Source organism: Eriocheir sinensis, chromosome 14 (genome assembly GCF_024679095.1).
Source record: "Eriocheir sinensis breed Jianghai 21 chromosome 14, ASM2467909v1, whole genome shotgun sequence".
Taxonomy (NCBI): Eukaryota; Metazoa; Arthropoda; class Malacostraca; order Decapoda; family Varunidae; genus Eriocheir; species Eriocheir sinensis.
Genome location: NC_066522.1, coordinates 15733414 through 15750068, shown reverse-complemented (window position 1 = coordinate 15750068; position 16655 = coordinate 15733414). Strand labels below are relative to the sequence as shown.

Sequence of the window (16655 nt, the reverse complement as noted above, 5' to 3'; positions counted from 1 at the left end):
TCCTTGTACTTAGATGATGTAGTATTGCTCCACTCTTCTCTTTAACCACCGCCGCCGTCTCCTCCTCCTCCTCCTTCATAATAACATGCACCGGGGCCGTTATTATTTTTTTTCTTTTTCCTCTTTTTATTATTATCATGATTATCCTTCTTGTTCCTGTTTTTGTGCTTGCTTTTCTTTTTCTTTTTCATCTTTTTCTTCTTCTCTTTCCTCTCTTCTTCTTCTTCTTTTTCTTTTTTTCTTCTTCTTCTTCATAGTAGTAGTAGTAGTAGTAGTAGTAGTAGTAGTAGCAGTAGTAGCCGGTGTAGTTGTAGTAGTAGTAGTAGCAGTAGTAGTCGTTGTAGTAGTAGTAGTAGTAGTAGTAGCAGTAGTAGTCGTTGTAGTAGTAGTAGTAGTAGTTGTAGTATATACCACTGTATATACATAATGGTATATAGTATATACCATTACGTATATCATATTGCGGCGTAGAGAAGAAAAACTGCCCTCTGTATTTCAACAAAGGCCTCGAGTAGTAGTAGTAGTAGTAGTAGTAGTAGTAGTAGTAGCAGTAGTCGTTGTAGTAGTAGTAGTAGTAGTAGTAGTAGTAGTAGTAGTTGTAGTAGTAGTAGCATATTTAGTATTAGTATTGGCAGTATGAATAGCGTGAGAACAAAGGTGATTGAGGCAGGTCTTTTTAGCATGAAAGGTAGATAAGTTACATGAAATATACTATGCCTTCATTCCAAAGATAATCCCTTTCGTAATGCATTGGGCACACCAGCTAGTTGAAAATGAAAGAAAAAAGACCCTCCATGGTTCAAAATATACTAACATCCTCTGCTATTTTACAATGTACGTAGATTGGCTTCACAACGGAGTATACTTTTCATTAATGCGTGTTTTTCCTCTTCCCCCCAACCAACCCTCGCAAATATACATACATACACACACACCTACACACAACTTGGCCTGCGTCTCTACCGCCGCCGTGTTTCATATTAGCCACGCAGAGGTAGGGAAGAAAGCACCATTACGTATATCATGTTGCGGCGTAGAGAAGAAAAACTGCCCTCTGTATTTCAACAAAGGCCTCGAGGAAAGTAATATACAGAGGTAATATTAAATTAGTTTTTTATGGGGTCATATTTTCAACTGATACAGCGGGGCACCCTTGCTACTTGCTTAACGATATTCTGAGAGAGAGAGAGAGAGAGAGAGAGAGAGAGAGAGAGAGAGAGAGAGAGAGAGAGAGAGAGAGAGAGAGAGAGAGAGAGAGAGAGAGAGAGAGAGAGAGAGAGAGAGAGAGAGAGAGAGAGAGAGAGACAGAGACAGAGACAGAGAGAGAGAGAGAGAGACAAACAAACAGACAGCCACTATTTTCACTACTTCATACTAACCCGGCTATGGCACCCTTTTAATTTTTAGCTTACCCCAAAAAATCCATACTATACTAAACCTTTCTCATTTCTACTAACACTTATCTATGTCTTTTTTTCTAAGCACATTCTCTTCCTTTTTTTCCCTTTTCCTTCATTTCGTTACTGTCCCCATGCACTCACAACGACCTCATCCCCTTCCACCTTGCCTGCAGCTGCTCCACTTCCTACTTCTCAACCACGCTTCCTCCTCCTTCTCCTGCCCGGGATCACCAAAAACCCGCACTCATATTCCTTCCTCCTCCCAGCTTTGTCACGTCCCACTACTCCAGCTCCAGCATCGTCACATCCTTCACGTCTGATCGTTTCCTCTCCTCTCCTTCAGCATCTTCTCCTCTCTCCTCCTTCTCCTCTTCCTCCTCCTCGTTCCTGTTTCCTCCGCTTCCTCCACCTACGTTTTTATTTCCGTTTTTTCTTTCTCTTAGTTTCATGTTATAGTTATGTATATTATGTTTATCTGTGTGTGTGTGTGTGTGTGTGTGTGTGTGTGTGTGTGTGTGTGTGTGTGTGTGTGTTTTCATAATGATGCGTGATTCGATAACTTCTATACTAATTTTGATTGGTATTCTTTCTTCCACTTTTTCCAGGATTTCTCTCTCTCTCTCTCTCTCTCTCTCGTCCATCTCTTCCATCTCCTCTCGTTCAGTATTTTCTATATTTTTATTCGTCACCCGCCTCCAGTCTCACCATCTCGGGCGTCCTTTCCTCTCCGTCATCAGTCCATAAATTCACCTCATCGCTCTTTCGCCTTCGGTCATCTTCATTTCCTCACCGCCTTCCTCCTTCGCTCCCTCCTTCTGGTCCTCACCCTCTCCCTCTCTCCCTGCGGCCCTCCCCCTCCTTCCACTCCGCCTTCACGCACACTACACTCACAAATTCTTCATCCCTCGAGGAAATGTCATCCCTCCTCGATTTCTATTTTCATTTCGATATATTTACCTTTTTAGATCACTGTGTATTACGTGTCGCCTTAAATTAACGTAGCACACAACTATTGCTTTTGCTTGCTTCCGTGCCGGCGCTATCTACGGAGGAGTCGTTACAGGTTATGGTGGTTCCTGATGTAATACGGAATTCTTAGGGCAGATCAGGAGAGCCGACGCCAGAAAGGGATGGTTGTTGAGGGGAAGTTAGGAGACAGATGACACGGGACGGATAATTTAGTGCCCGGTTTGATGTCTGATGAAGAGAAATCAAGAGAGACGAGCAATCAGCGTCACTATCAGCCTCAGCAGCAGGGAGAAGGAGGAGGAGGAGGAGGAGTCTGGTTCCGATGATAAGGTTGATTTGACGTGTTTATTATCTATCTAAGAATTAAATAAAAAAAAACTTTCACATATGTATTTACTCTCTCTCTCTCTCTCTCTCTCTCTCGTGTCTAACTTCGGTTGTAGGTAAGCTACTTGAGAGCATAATTAGAGACAAAATTGTGAATTACCTTGAAAGCCACTCATTAATTGGGGACTCACAACATGGTTTCCGAAACAAAAGATCCTGCCTATCAAACCTATTAACCTTTTATAACGACCTCTTCACTGTTTATGACGTAACCAAATCACTGGACGTAGTCTATCTTGATTTCCAGAAAGCGTTTGATAAAGTCCCGCATCATAAATTACTTTACAAATTAAAGCAAATAGGTATTGACGGTCAAGTAAACCAATGGATCGCGAATTGGTTGAGCAACAGACAACAAAGAGTAGTGATTGACGGATTTAACTCAGAGTGGGCGCCGGTCACTAGTGGCGTCCTCAGGGCTCGGTTCTGGCCCAGTGCTCTTCATTATTTACATCAACGACGTGGATGTTGGACTCAATAACCGCATCAGTAAATTTGCAGACGACACAAAGATTGGTAACTCGGTTCTCACTGACGAAGACAGGCAAAGCCTCCAAGAGGATTTGCACAAAATTTCAGCTTGGTCGGATAGATGGGAGATGCCCTTTAACGTAGACAAGTGCCAGGTCCTTCAAGTTGGAACGAGGAATAAGAAGTTCGATTACGAAATGCGAGGCGTTAAACTCAAAAGCGTTCAATGCGTCAAGGACTTGGGGGTCAAAATCGCGTCAAACCTCAAATTCTCACAGCAATGCATCGATGCAGCAAATAAAGCGAACAGAATGTTGGGCTTCATTAAAAGAAACTTTTTATTCAAGAATAAAGATGTAATACTCTGCTCTACAACAGTTTAGTCAGACCCCACTTGGAATATGCGGTACAGTTTTGGTCTCCCCACCATGCAAAGGATATAGCTAAATTAGAAGGTGTTCAGCGTCGGGCAACGAAAATGATCCCTTCCTTGCGCAACAAATCCTACGAAGAAAGGCTTTCTACATAACATGTTCTCTTGAGAAACGTCGCCTGAGGAAAACTGATCGAATGTTTTAAAATACTTAACGGTTTCACGAATATAGACAGATCAACATTGTTTCTGATCGATGACACTTTGCGCACGAGGAACAATGGCGTAAAACTCAGATGTAGACAAGTAAATTCAGACTGCACCAAATTTTTCTTCACCAACGTTGTAGTGCGAGAATGGAATAAGCTTCCACCATCAGTGGTCCAGTGCAACACGATTGACTCCTTCAAAAATAAGCTCGACCGTCACTTCCTTCAACGTAATATTAACTAGAGTAGAAATGCAACGTTTTGGAGTCTTCTGATTAATGTAAAATCACTTAGGTTTAAGGACAGACCACCAAGTCTGGACCATGGGGTCTGTGTGGTCTGATTTTCTATGTAAATCTATGTAAATCTCTCTCTCTCTCTCTCTCTCTCTCTCTCTCTCTCTCTCTCTCTCTCTCTCTCTCTCTCTCTCTCTCTCTCTCTCTCTCTCTCTCTCTCTCTCTCTCTCTCGTTGTTATCCTTTCTCAAGATGATCTATTTACACCTAAGCGACGACAACTCCACGCAAAATTAATTCACTTACTTCACTTCGTTCACGGCTTTTCACACTATTTTATCTTTTATTATATCGTATTATTATTTTTTTCACCATTGTCTCACGCTTGGTCTCAGTCTCAGTCTCAGGTTGCTGCATAAAGTTTATATCTCCGAGGTTCCTTTTCCCATTCCTCCTCCTCCTCCTCCTCCTCCTCCTCCTCCTCCTTTGTGACGTGCCCATTGTTTCGTTCTTAAAATGTCCTCCTCCATTTCTGCGCTCTTTCCTCTCCTTTCTTTCAGCGTCTTCCTTCTCACTCACTCCGCATCGCTCTCCTGCCTCCGCCCTCTCACTGTCTTCCTTCTCCACCTTCCCGTCCTCCTCCTCTGTGTTCCTCCGTCACCCACCACATCACCACCGTCACCCGCCTATAAGCTCAACTAACACCCAACTACTCCCCAACCCGCTCACCCATCCGATCACCTGCCCGCCCGCACACCTTTCCGTCACCCAAACACTCATCAACATGTTTACGTCTTACGCTTCATTTCTTCCGCGTTGGTGCCGTCTCTTTTGTCCTTTGTCATCTCCCCTTCTCCATTTAAATTTCCTGTCTCCTCTATTTCCAGCTCACGAAACTCCCCATCCTCATCCTCCTCCTCCTCCTCCTCCTGCTGCTGCTACTACAACTTCATCATTTTCCGCCCCAGCTCTCACTTTTTCCTCTTCTTCTTCTTCTCCGTAACCAAGTACCGGCGGCTGAATACGCAGTGTCTGGATATAGAAGGCTGTTACTGTGGGTGAAGTCAGTCGCGTAATGTTGTTTGGCCTTTTAGTGGGAATCTCTCACTGTCCCACGTTCATAACCGAGAACTATAATCGAATGATACAGGATAACTTGTCTTTTTTGTGCGTGAGCTGCGGTCTTGAGCGAGTCTGATGCAAAACGTTGCACAAGGGTGTTTAGCTTTTTTCTTTTTACCGAATGAACTGGATACCTGGAAAAGGCAGTAGGAGTAAAGATATACCGGTAGCTTTTCAGTGATTTTAAACCCCTGGAGTCTATCTTCTTTGTATAAGTCAGTCTTGCCACGCACGTCCACAGTTACTTCACACTTCGTAAAAGCTCACAACGGGTACTTATCCTTTCTGGTATTGATGGTATAACGGTGATTCGCACAGAAAAAAAAACGTTCCTTCTTAAATAAAAAAAAGGCTTGCCTTTATACTCATCTACACCACCTTCAGACTTCGTAAAAACTAACAATAGCTACTTATCCTCCCTGGCAATACTGCAAGTGATAGGTACAGAAAAGAAAAGAAATCGGTCTCTTCTTGAAAATAATTCCCGCATCATTATTCTTTTTTCCTTGCTGCTGGTGATGCACCGGAAGGAGGAGGAGGTCGGGGCACGCAAGAGGCTTCTCACTTTCCTGCCTAAACCTAATAATAGTAGTAAAGACCTGCAGAAAGACCAGCCCACTAAGGGAGCTAACCTCGTTGGATGTCAGCAGCCTTTCTGTCACCTGCTCCGCCTCCTCTTCCGCCTTCTCCTCCTCCTCCACTTTCACTTCCTCATTTTCCCCCTGCTCCTCCTACTCCACTTCCTCTTCTTATTTTCCTCCTTCTCCTCCTTTACATTCTCCACTTTCTCCTCCTCATTTTTCTCCTGCTCTGCTTCTTATTCATCTCCCTCCTCCTTCTCCTTCTACATTTCCTCTTCCTCATTTTTCTCCTGCTCTGCTTCTTATTCATCTCCCTCCTCCTTCTCCTTCTACATTTCCTCTTCCTCATTTTTCTCCTCCTCTGCTTCTTATTCATCTCCCTCCTCCTTCTCCTTTTTCTTTTCTTTTCTTATGATATTAATTTCTTCTTTTTATCTTTTCCTTCTCCCTCCCAGTCTTTATATCTCCCCCTCTTCCACTATCCTCCCTTCTCCTTTCTTCTTTTCTTTCTTCTCCTTTCTCTTATTTTTGAATTCCTCCTCCTCCTCCTCCTTAATTTTCTTGAAAGTTGTGAATAATTCTGCTCCTGACCATAAGAAAGGTAAACACACACACACACACACACACACACACAAATTCTCCTCAACCCCCCCTTACACACACACACACACACACACACACACACACACACACACACACACACACATCCTCTTCCACCCCCCCTCACACACACACAGTCACGTGGCTTAAGAAGATAAAAGAGAGAATAAGAGGAAGAAAAGAACCTGAAATACCAGTTCCATCTTTTACGCGCAAGCCACAAAGGAGAAGGTATGGAGGAGTTAAGGGGAAGGAAGATGGAGGGAGGAAAGGAGGGGCGGGGAATAAAGAAAGGGAAGAGGAGGAACGGGATGGTAGGGAGGGGAACCATTCTTCAGACATAAAGGAGTTAGTGGAAAAATCGACTGAGAGGAGGGAAAGAAAGAAAGGATGGGGAAGGACGGGGTAGGAGAGAGAGGAGAGGTAGGGGAGAGAAAAAGGAAGGGTATGGAGGAGGGATAGGACGGGATAGGAGGGATAGATTTCTTGGTCCAGCATCTTTTATAAGTCTAAAGGTAAGAAGACGACTCGCTGGTTGGCTCTCGCGGCGTAAGTTATGTGGCAGCGACTGTACGGGACACTTTTTGTGGGCTTAGGGACTGAGGATGATGGGGGACAGGCAGGCTACGGACGGGCAGGCATAAACGAGAGACAGGCTAGAGGGATTCTGACGGGTACCTACACACTGGAGGCGAAGGAAAAGCAGCTGTATAAGAGTGAGCTTTTGGAGAGAGAACGGACCTATGAGACAGCCGAGGGAGGGGTGTTGACAGGTACCCCTACACGCGAGAGAGGAAAGAAAGACAGCATTGTTATAAACAGACGAAGAAGAAACAGTCGAATATGAGGAAGCCTTTAAAGAGAGAGAGAGAACACGAGAACAGGTGAGACACAGACATACATAAAAGACAGCTAAGCAAACAAGAAACAAGTGACAGACAGCATAAATACCTAAACTCTCTCTCTCACTGAAAAAATAAATAAATAAATGGCTCCCTGTGCTGATACTGGCGCTTTCAATCTTTTATACGCTCTTATCAAGGATGTGTATTATGTAACACCTTTTACCTTCCATCTGAGAAATAAATACAAAAGAAGATTTTCGCTTCTGTGCTGGTTAACGACAAGGAGGATGAGGAAGAAGAAGAGGAAGAAAGACGAGGAGGAGGAGGATGGGGAGGAGGAAAAACATAAAATAAGAGGGAGAGAAAAGAGAAAGGAATGGTCAACAGAAAAATGGCAGAGAAAAAAGGTGAGGGAAGAATAAAGACGAAAAGAAATGAATAGTTAGGGGAACAGAAAGGGGAGGAGGAGAAAGACGAACAGCGGGCGGAGGAAAAATAACTTGAAAGAGAAAAATAGAAAAAAGAGAGAGGAAAATGACGTGGAGGAGGCGGAGGAGGAGGGAGACAACATGAAGGATAAAGAATGAGGAAGAGAAAGGAGCGGGAAGAGAGATGAAGAGGCGGGGGAGTGTAACAAAGAGAAGAAAAATGAAAAAGAATACCGAGACTTAAACCAGCACAGGAAAAACTTATCGAAATCGGACGTTGCTGCATTAGAAGTTTGCTCTGACTACGCGAGTGATGGAAGAAAAAAAAGAGATAGAAAAGTGGTAAAGCAATAGAGAGAAAAAAAAAAAAAACTAAAATCGTGCTGAAATGAAATTATGAAAGACTGTTGAAAAATGACGCAAGACGAGGATGAGAAGTGAAAGGCTGTTGAGGAAAACGAAATGAAATGAAAAAGAAAGTAAAAGAAAAATGTTGTAATATATATTTCTTAAACGAGAGGAGTAAATGTTCTTCTCTTAATCTCCCTCAGTGCAAGAGAAAAAATGAATGAGATTTGAAATGAGAGGTAAAAGCTTGCGTAAGAAAATGAAGTGGGAAAAAATAATACAAGTGCAACAATATTAAGAAGGATATCTTACAACGAATGAGTTCATATTAGAGAAATAATAATAACGAAAAATGCAAATAGCAAAGCACAAAACCTTGTTGAAAAAATATATAATGAGAAAATATGAACCATAAGACACATTACAACAAATCTCTTGAACGAATGAAACCAGAAAAAAGGGGGATGAACGGGAGATACCATATAGAAGTCAAAAAAAGAAACCTGATAAGGAAAACTACAAAGAAAAATATTATAATCAACGAGACATTATGAAAAATCTCTTGAGACGAACAAAACCAAAACAACATCACCACCACCACCACCAACAACAACAACAACAACAACAACCCAACAATACTTTCCCTACATCTCGTTCGTTCAGTCCGTATGTGTGTGAGCCGTTCCGTGCACAGTGACTTCCGGCTCCATCGGTTATCGGCCTGAACGTTGAATCGGGGATGGAAAAGTGAACGGAGAGGACTGAGGGCTGAGGGCTGAGAGGCGGCGAGTAGCTTAATGGAACCGGCGGAGTGAGTGAGCGAGTGAGTGAGTGAGGGGAGGAAGGAAGGACTAACGCAGGGCAGAGTAGGGCAAGGCGAGTGTACCTTTACGTCTCCCCTCAGAATCTCATCAAGCCAAGTCCACCTGTCCATCCACCTGTGTTCCTTGCTCCTCCCTTCACCTCACCTTTATATACCTGTCTGTCCCGCCCGAACTCTTCCTGCTTTGCGCTCCTGCCTTTCCCTCTCCATGCCGTGTGTTCCTTGTTCCTCCCTTCACCTCACCTTTATATACCTGTCTGTCCCGCCCGAACTCTTCCTGCTTTGCTCTCCTGCCTTTCCCTCTCCATCCCGTGTGTTCCTTGTTCCTACCTGCGCCTCGCCTTTCCCTCTGCCCTCCCTCCTCCCCTCTTCTCCTTCCCTCTTCACCCCGTCTGTTCCTTCCTCCTTCCTTCACCTCACCTCTACCTGTCCCGCCCTCTTCCTGTATACTCTCCCCGTGTGTTCTTAGGTCCATATTCCTAAGGCTCCCATCATGACAATTTTCCAAGGCCACAGGGAAGAGTAACCCGGTTTTCATGGGTGACTTTAACGTTCATGATGCAGAAGTCGCGCACTGTAGAGCTATCACGAGGATCATAAGGCAGTCCATGAAAATCCCAGCAGCTTATCTGAGAGGCTTTTCAAATAGGCGAACTGAGGTGCCGATACGTTAATTAAGGCAACCCTGTCCCCATTTTCCTTCATTTTAGAGTAGCACCCCTTAAACTTCCCCACCGGCAACCCTAACCCCATTTTCTTTCAGTACCTCTTCCATTAAACCATTGTTCTTCTTTCTATTAACATCCCCTGACTTAAAACACAACCCTAACCCTTATTTATTTATCTCAAGAATAAGTTAATGTATATGTTTTCATTTTAAGGCAACTCCCCCTTAAGAATACGGCTTTTCCTCCTACCTTCAATTTACCTTTCCTCTTCCTATCATTCTGCCTTCTGTATATCCTAACTACTCCGTTCTGTTTGTTCCTTGCCGCTCCTACCTTCACCTCACCTTTTCCTCACCCTCCTGCCCTCTGCACACCCTGGCTCCTCCCTCTCCCTCATTCTCCTTTGGTCAAAAAACACACTTTTTTTTTCCCTGCCGCACTGACTCTCCCTCCACCCCTCTTCTTTTCCTCAGCAAAGCCCCGTGTCTCCTGCTCTTGCAAATAACTACCTTTCCCTCCCTTCTTCCTTCTCTCTTTTCCTTTCTTCCCTCCCTCTTTCTTTCACTGCGTCCTTCCCTCCCTGCTTCCTTCCTTCCTTCCTTCCTTCCCTCTTTGTCTCCTTCAGTCCTTAATCCTTCCTTCCCTTCTTTCTTTTCTCTATGCTTCCCTCAATCCCCCTCTCCTTCCCCCCCCCCTTCCCTTTCCTTCTCTCCTTACTTCTTCCTTCCCTTCCTCCTTCTCTCCTTTCCTATCTTCCCTCTCTCTTTCCTTCTCTCCCTCTCTCCTGCCGTACAGCTCCTCGCCTCCTCCCTTCTCCACCTGCCTCACCGCACTCCAACTAATCTTGGTGACCAGATTTCAGAATTTCAAGCCTTGAGTGGCTGCCCTGCCCCTTGTAATGGTTAGGGCTGGAGACCGACGCAGTGTAATCGGTTTTCCCCTTTTTTCGTAATAGAACTTGGAGTAAATATAGTTTGATAACCTTCCAGACCTGCACATGAACGACTTAAATATTTATGGGATTTGTAACGAGGGTGAAATAGTTTACATAGGAAATTCAACGACTGGAATGACTGTATGCTGTTTATATCTCCAATTTTGCAGTGTCTGAATACTAAAAGCTTCTTAATGTTCGTCCGTTAAACCTTGTTCTAATTCTGCGCACATTACTAAGCTTTCGTAGGAGTTGTGGGTATTTCCATGGGTAGATTTATGACCCTGGTGGTAGTTTGACCTTACTCTTTTACCCTGACCTAACAAGAAACACTCATTAGAACCCAATTTTTTTTTATCGTGTTCGCCTATAGCGCCGGTAGGCTTTCTTTAGGGGTCAGGTGGTCGGCACAATCCCGTCATGGCGCAGGCAATTTTTTTTATAGTGGCGCCATTTATTCCACTGATCTCCATTTTGGCCTTTGGAAACAGACAGTTGATATGAGAGGTGAAAGTGTCCAAGAATACCAACCTTACGTACTCTCTCTCGTTTACGTTCCTTTGAGGCTTTGTATGATCTGGTAAGTCGTAGTATTGGTATTATTATTGTCATAGTTTTCTTATTCTTTTACGTAGCAACCTCCATCCGGTCACCAACATGTATAATCCTGGAAGCTCTATCATCCTCCTTCTCTCCTTCCTACCCACCTTCTCTCCTTCAATCCCCGTCGTCTTTCTTTTCCTTCTCCTTCTCTCCATCCTTTCCTCTATTCCTATCATATCCTTTTTTTTTGCTGTCTGAATACTAAAACCCTCTTTTTTGCTGTCTGAATACTAAAACCCTCTTTTTTTTGCTGTCTGAATACTAAAACCCTCTTTTTTTTTGCTGTCTGAATACTAAAACCCTCTTTTTTTTTGCTGTCTGAATACTAAAACCCTCTTTTTTTTGCTGTCTGAATACTAAAACCCTCTTTTTTTTGCTGTCTGAATACTAAAACCCTCTTTTTTGCTGTCTGAATACTAAAACCCTCTTTTTTTTTGCTGTCTGAATACTAAAACCCTCTTTTTTTTGCTATCTGAATACTAAACGTCCATCCCTTACTTCTTATCCTCATTTTGCCGACATTACTAAGCGTTCACTACCTACACTAACCCGTTTACATTCACCTGAGTCGTAGTTTTTTATTTATTTATTTATTTTTATTTTTTTTATTTTTAGGTAGCAACATCCTCCCGGTCACCAACATGTGTATCCCTCGAACCTCCACCATCGACTCCTCGCTCACGTTCCTCTAAGCTTCAATTTCAGCCGCACCATATATCTGGCGGCCTGTCCTTCCGTCTGTCAGCCCTCCCGCCGGACAAGACCCATCCATCCGTTACCGTCCCTCACCGCTCCCACCTGCCACTTGCACAGCCGCTGCCGGGACTACACTGACACTTATAGTCTGTGTAAGCCTATAAGATGAGCCTCCTACAGCCTCCCTTGTGCTGACGACGGCAGGGACGCTATGCTCGGTACTGGGTTTGCGGTTTACTGGTAGATGAGGTGATGGTTGTGATGGTGGTAGTGATAGATACATTAGGGAAGGTCGTAGGTATAGGGCTAGAATTAGTGGTTATAATAGTTGGGGTACAGAATATAAGGCGATGCTGGTAGTGGTGGTGGTGGTAATAGTAGTAGTAGTAGTAGTAGTAGTAGTTAATGAAAAAAAAGGAGAGAAAGAACATTATGATATGACTGGGATGTAATGAAAGAAGGGAGACAAAGGAATAGGAGAAGGAGGAGGAGGAGGAGGAGGAGGAGGAAGAAACAGCGACTCAAAAACATGTAAGAGCAGGTAACAAAAAGTCTGCTGGCTTATAACGAGGTCGCCAGCTTTTGTGATGTAATCGAATCATCAAGTGCAGGAGGAGGAGAAAAAAGGAGGAGGGGGAAAGAGGAAACAAGAAAGAGGAGGATGAGGGCTAGGAGGAGAGGGAGAACGTAGAAGAGGAGGAGGAGGAGGAGGAGGAGGAGAAGAAGAAAGAAAAGTAGGCGGAAAGAGTTAACGAGAAAGAGAAGGACGAGAACTGAGAGGAGAGGGGAAAGGAGAAAGAGGAGGAGGAGGAGGAGGAAGAGAAGAAAAAAGAAAAGTGGAAATAGTTAACGAGAAAGAGGAGGACGAAAACTGGGAGGAAAGGGAAACGGAGAAGGAGGAGGAAGAGGAGTAAGAGGAAAAAGGGGACGACGAGAAAGACGAACAGAAGGAAAAGAAGAAGAAAAGGAGGAGGATGAGAAGAAATAAGAGAAGTATGAGGAGAGAGACAAAGACTAAGAGGAAACGGGAAACAAAAAGGAGCAGGAAGAGGAGGAGGAGAAGGAGGAGGAAGAGGAAAAAGGGGGACGACGAGAAAGACGCACAGAATGAAAAGAAGTCGAAGGAAAAGAAGAGGAAAAGGAGGAGGAAGAGAAGAAATAAGAGACATAGGAGGAGAGAGGATGAAGACTAAGAGGAAACGGGAAACAAACAGGAGGAAGAGGAGGAGGAAGAGGAAAAAGAGGACGACAAGTAAGACAAGACACGCACGAGAAAGAGAAGACGAAGGAAACAAGGAAAAAAAAGGGAGAAAATAAAAGCGAGCCAGAAGGGAGGAAGTCTTCGCCTCGTCCTATTTTTTCGTCATTACGTCCATCATATTAGTTCCTTGCGGCATTGTCCTCGGCACATCCTGGAGGCTCTTTGTGTCCCTCCGAGCTGATGAGAGGACGGTGGTGGTGGTGGTGGTGGTGGTGATGGTGGTAGTGGTGGTGGAGTGAATGTTTGTATGTGTGTGTATGTGTGGATGTGTCATTTAAGGCTACTGTATTTCATTCCATTCCATTCTTATGTTCTTATGTTCTTATCTAGATCGTCTGTAAATAGTGGTGGTGTTGGTGGTGTTGGAGGTGGTTATTGCAGGTGGTGATGTTGGAGTATGTAAGTGTGAGAGTGGGTGTACATCATCTAAGGCTACTGCACTTCATCCCACAACATCTAGAGCGTCTGTGAATCGTGAAGGAGTAAGTTAACATTGATACCAGTGACGTGCTAACCAACCACGACCCGGAACTGACCTCTCTTCTCGCCTCTCGTTCTTTTTCCTTTCGTTCGGAGCAGCGTCTAGCGGGGCTTTTTTTGTGTGTGTGTGTTGTCGTCTCTGTTTTTTGCCATCGAGCTGTCACCTTGCTGTAAAAAAAGAAAGAAATTGTGTGACGGATGAAGAATACGGTTCACATCATCTACAAAATAACACAAAACAAATTACAGTCCGTATTCTTCAACCTCTCGACACCTCTGTTCGCCTCTTTAAAAAGCCTCTCGTATAGAAGTTGCTGAGCTTTTCATGGATTGCTTTGTGATCCTCGTGATAGTTGTACCTGACTTCTGCACCATGAACAGGGATATCACCAATGGGAACCCTATTAAAACTTCCTTCTTATCTCCCTTTTGCCCTTCCATCTATCCTACCTGCCCCTTTCCCGTCCGTTCTTCCTCCCTTCTGCTGCCCTCTATCCGTCGATCGCTCATTCCTTCCTCCCCATCTCTCGGTAAAGTTGTCAGACTACTTCTACAAAACTTAATCTTCTCTGTGGCCTTTGGAAATAGTCGTAAAGGGAGCCCGATACGTTTAAAAATATGGAACAAAGACTTAACTGAGAGCCTTAACTTATGTTCGTAGCCATAGTCAGAGAAAAGGCGGGTGAAATGAAGAAGGAAGTTAACATCAGAACCAATGAGAGATGAGCCGACCAACGTATGACTTACTGAGAATGCGGTTTACATCATCAACAAAAAACAACAGAGGACAAATAAAGACTTAAGGAAGAGAAGGATGAGGACTAGAAGGAGAGGAAAAACAAGAAGGGGCAGAAGAAAGACTTTACTTATATCAACGTAGTCATAGTCACGTGGAAAGGCACGCTCCCACATTCAACCATCAGAACACATAAGGAGGATATAGTGTGCTAGAAATCATCTGGGAATAAACTCTACAGAAATAATCAGAGGTTTCTCCAGCGCCAGGGGTCACAAGGCGCCATCAGTGTGCCTGCGGTGAATGGGACGCGGCGATGGGAGAGAAGGCGCAGGAGGGCGAGGGAAGGAATAATTTATAGCGGCGGATGAAGATGAATGGCATGTCCCTTGGGGTGAAATTAAGACATATTGTGGCATCTGAGTAGAAAGGGAGAGAAAAATTACCGGATTTCAGGCGTTGAGAGAGAGAGAGAGAGAGAGAGAGAGAGAGAGAGAGAGAGAGAGAGAGAGAGAGAGAGAGAGAGAGAGAGAGAGAGAGAGAGAGAGAGAGAGAGAGAGAGAGAGAGAGAGAGAGAGAGAGAGAGAGAGAGAGAGAATTCTTATCTACTACATGGATTATATTATCATTTCATCGCGCACACACACACACACACACACACACACACACACACACACACACACACACACACACACCACAAAAACAAACCTAAGACCATAAACCTTTACATTCACAAATAAAACAAAATGCATGATCAAATTCCTAGAGCTAAAATTTTCTTCTCGGCCCCAAAAACAATTCAATCTGTGTCTTGACCGCATGTTCGTAGGTTTTCTTTACCTCCTTCTTCACTATATTTCTCAGATTTCCAAACGGGGACAATTTTCCGAGTGACCGGCTAACAGACCTTGGCATCCACTGTCCAGACTGGCTGCCGCTGGCGTTGTGGGTAAAGATTTCGTATTGGGAGGCTGTGGTGCAACTCATTCAGCATTTTATTATTTGGGGAGGTTGCTACAATTCACTCTGCATTATACCACTGACACCTTACTCAAGATGCAGCATTGTACACTGATTTTCCTCTAAACAACTGAGTAAAAGAGGAGCCGGTGGCTGAATGATCGGCGTGCCAGGGAGGCTTCCAGGAGGACGCAAGTTCGCGTCCCGCCCGTCGCTACAAATATGCCTGCAATTTTTTTTTATGATGCTGTCCTGAAGACCATCTATAAACTCGGGTTCTATAGATTCTCTCTAAAAAGAGGATCAAAGATGAGCTCCGTGGGAAACATGAGCCAAGCAAGATGGCGCCACTATAAACACTTGCCTGCACCATAACGGACTGGGGTCGACCACAAGGCCAAACCGAGAAAGCCTACAGGGGTCACTGGCAAAATGTAAAAAAAAAATCTTGGTAGTATTATTATCATGACCAGTTCAGAATTACTATAACCATTTCCTTCCTCTCGTTCCCTGAAATGACATAAGGAGTTAGTTGACATCAAATAATAAAACAAAAAAGCAGAGAAAAGGGAATTAACAACCATTCGAGAGGCAGTACAATCCCTCAAGTCCTTACGGGAAGGCGCGTCGTAACCGATAATGGATGCGTGTGCGTGCCGCCCGAGCCCTCCTCCAGCAGGCTCTTTACCTTGGAGGGGGAAGGAACGCCGCCCTCCCGTCTGGGCCTGAGCTGCCGCGTCTGTAATCTGCGTGGAGGTGATTCTACTTTAATTGTGGCTGTGGAGGATCGCGTGGCTGGAGCGGCATTCGATATTGCCTCGCTGAACAGGTATTGAAGGCGTCTTGAGGAGAGGCAGCCAGGGGGAGCTGCGGGGCCTCAGCGGCGGGCGGGTTATTGGGCACCGCCAAGGTAATCATACGGCGGAAATTGAACGCACCTATACAAGGGACTATTAGGACATTACGCGTTCGTTTCCATCTGATATCTGTGAGCGGGTGCGTGTGCGTGTGCGTGTGTGTGTGTGTGTGTGTGTGTGTGTGTGTGTGCGTCGGGTGTTGTTTCCTCGAAGGTCATCGGCGATTTTGGCAATACAAAGTGTTCCTGGTGCGGTGTGCTGCCTGCTTGTCTGTCTGTTTCTCTTTATATATGATCGCTTCTTTATCATTCTAATGCAAAAAGAATAAAAAAGATATTAACACTATAAATAATTTTCTCTTTCATATCTTTTAAAACAGACACAACACTGTAATTATAAAATCAGGATAAGAACTAAGATCAAGAGCTCTGAACATAATTTTCTTCTGGATATAAAGTTTGATACTTTTACTACGACGTACTACGAAACACTGGAAACAAAAGCAAACAAGCATATGTCGACAAACAGATACACAGGTAAGCAGACAAGTAGAGACAGACAGACAGACAGACAGACGGATATCGGAATTGAAAATGAATATCCCGAAGAACAACCATAAACAAAACTCTTGGTAGACAAAGTTGCACAGAATTCAGCAGCGCGTGCCTC

General features: G+C 44.2%; 1 long non-coding RNA gene across 1 annotated transcript in view; it reads right to left on the bottom strand.

Annotated features, from left to right (window-relative positions):
• LOC126998556 (uncharacterized) overlaps window positions 1-13602 on the bottom strand; it is a 29814-nt gene extending 16212 nt beyond the window's left edge. The window contains exon 1 of the long non-coding RNA XR_007752924.1: window positions 13490-13602. This is a non-coding gene — a long non-coding RNA (uncharacterized LOC126998556). The remainder of the gene's footprint in view (window positions 1-13489) is intronic.
• Between the last annotated feature and the right edge of the window lie 3053 nt (window positions 13603-16655).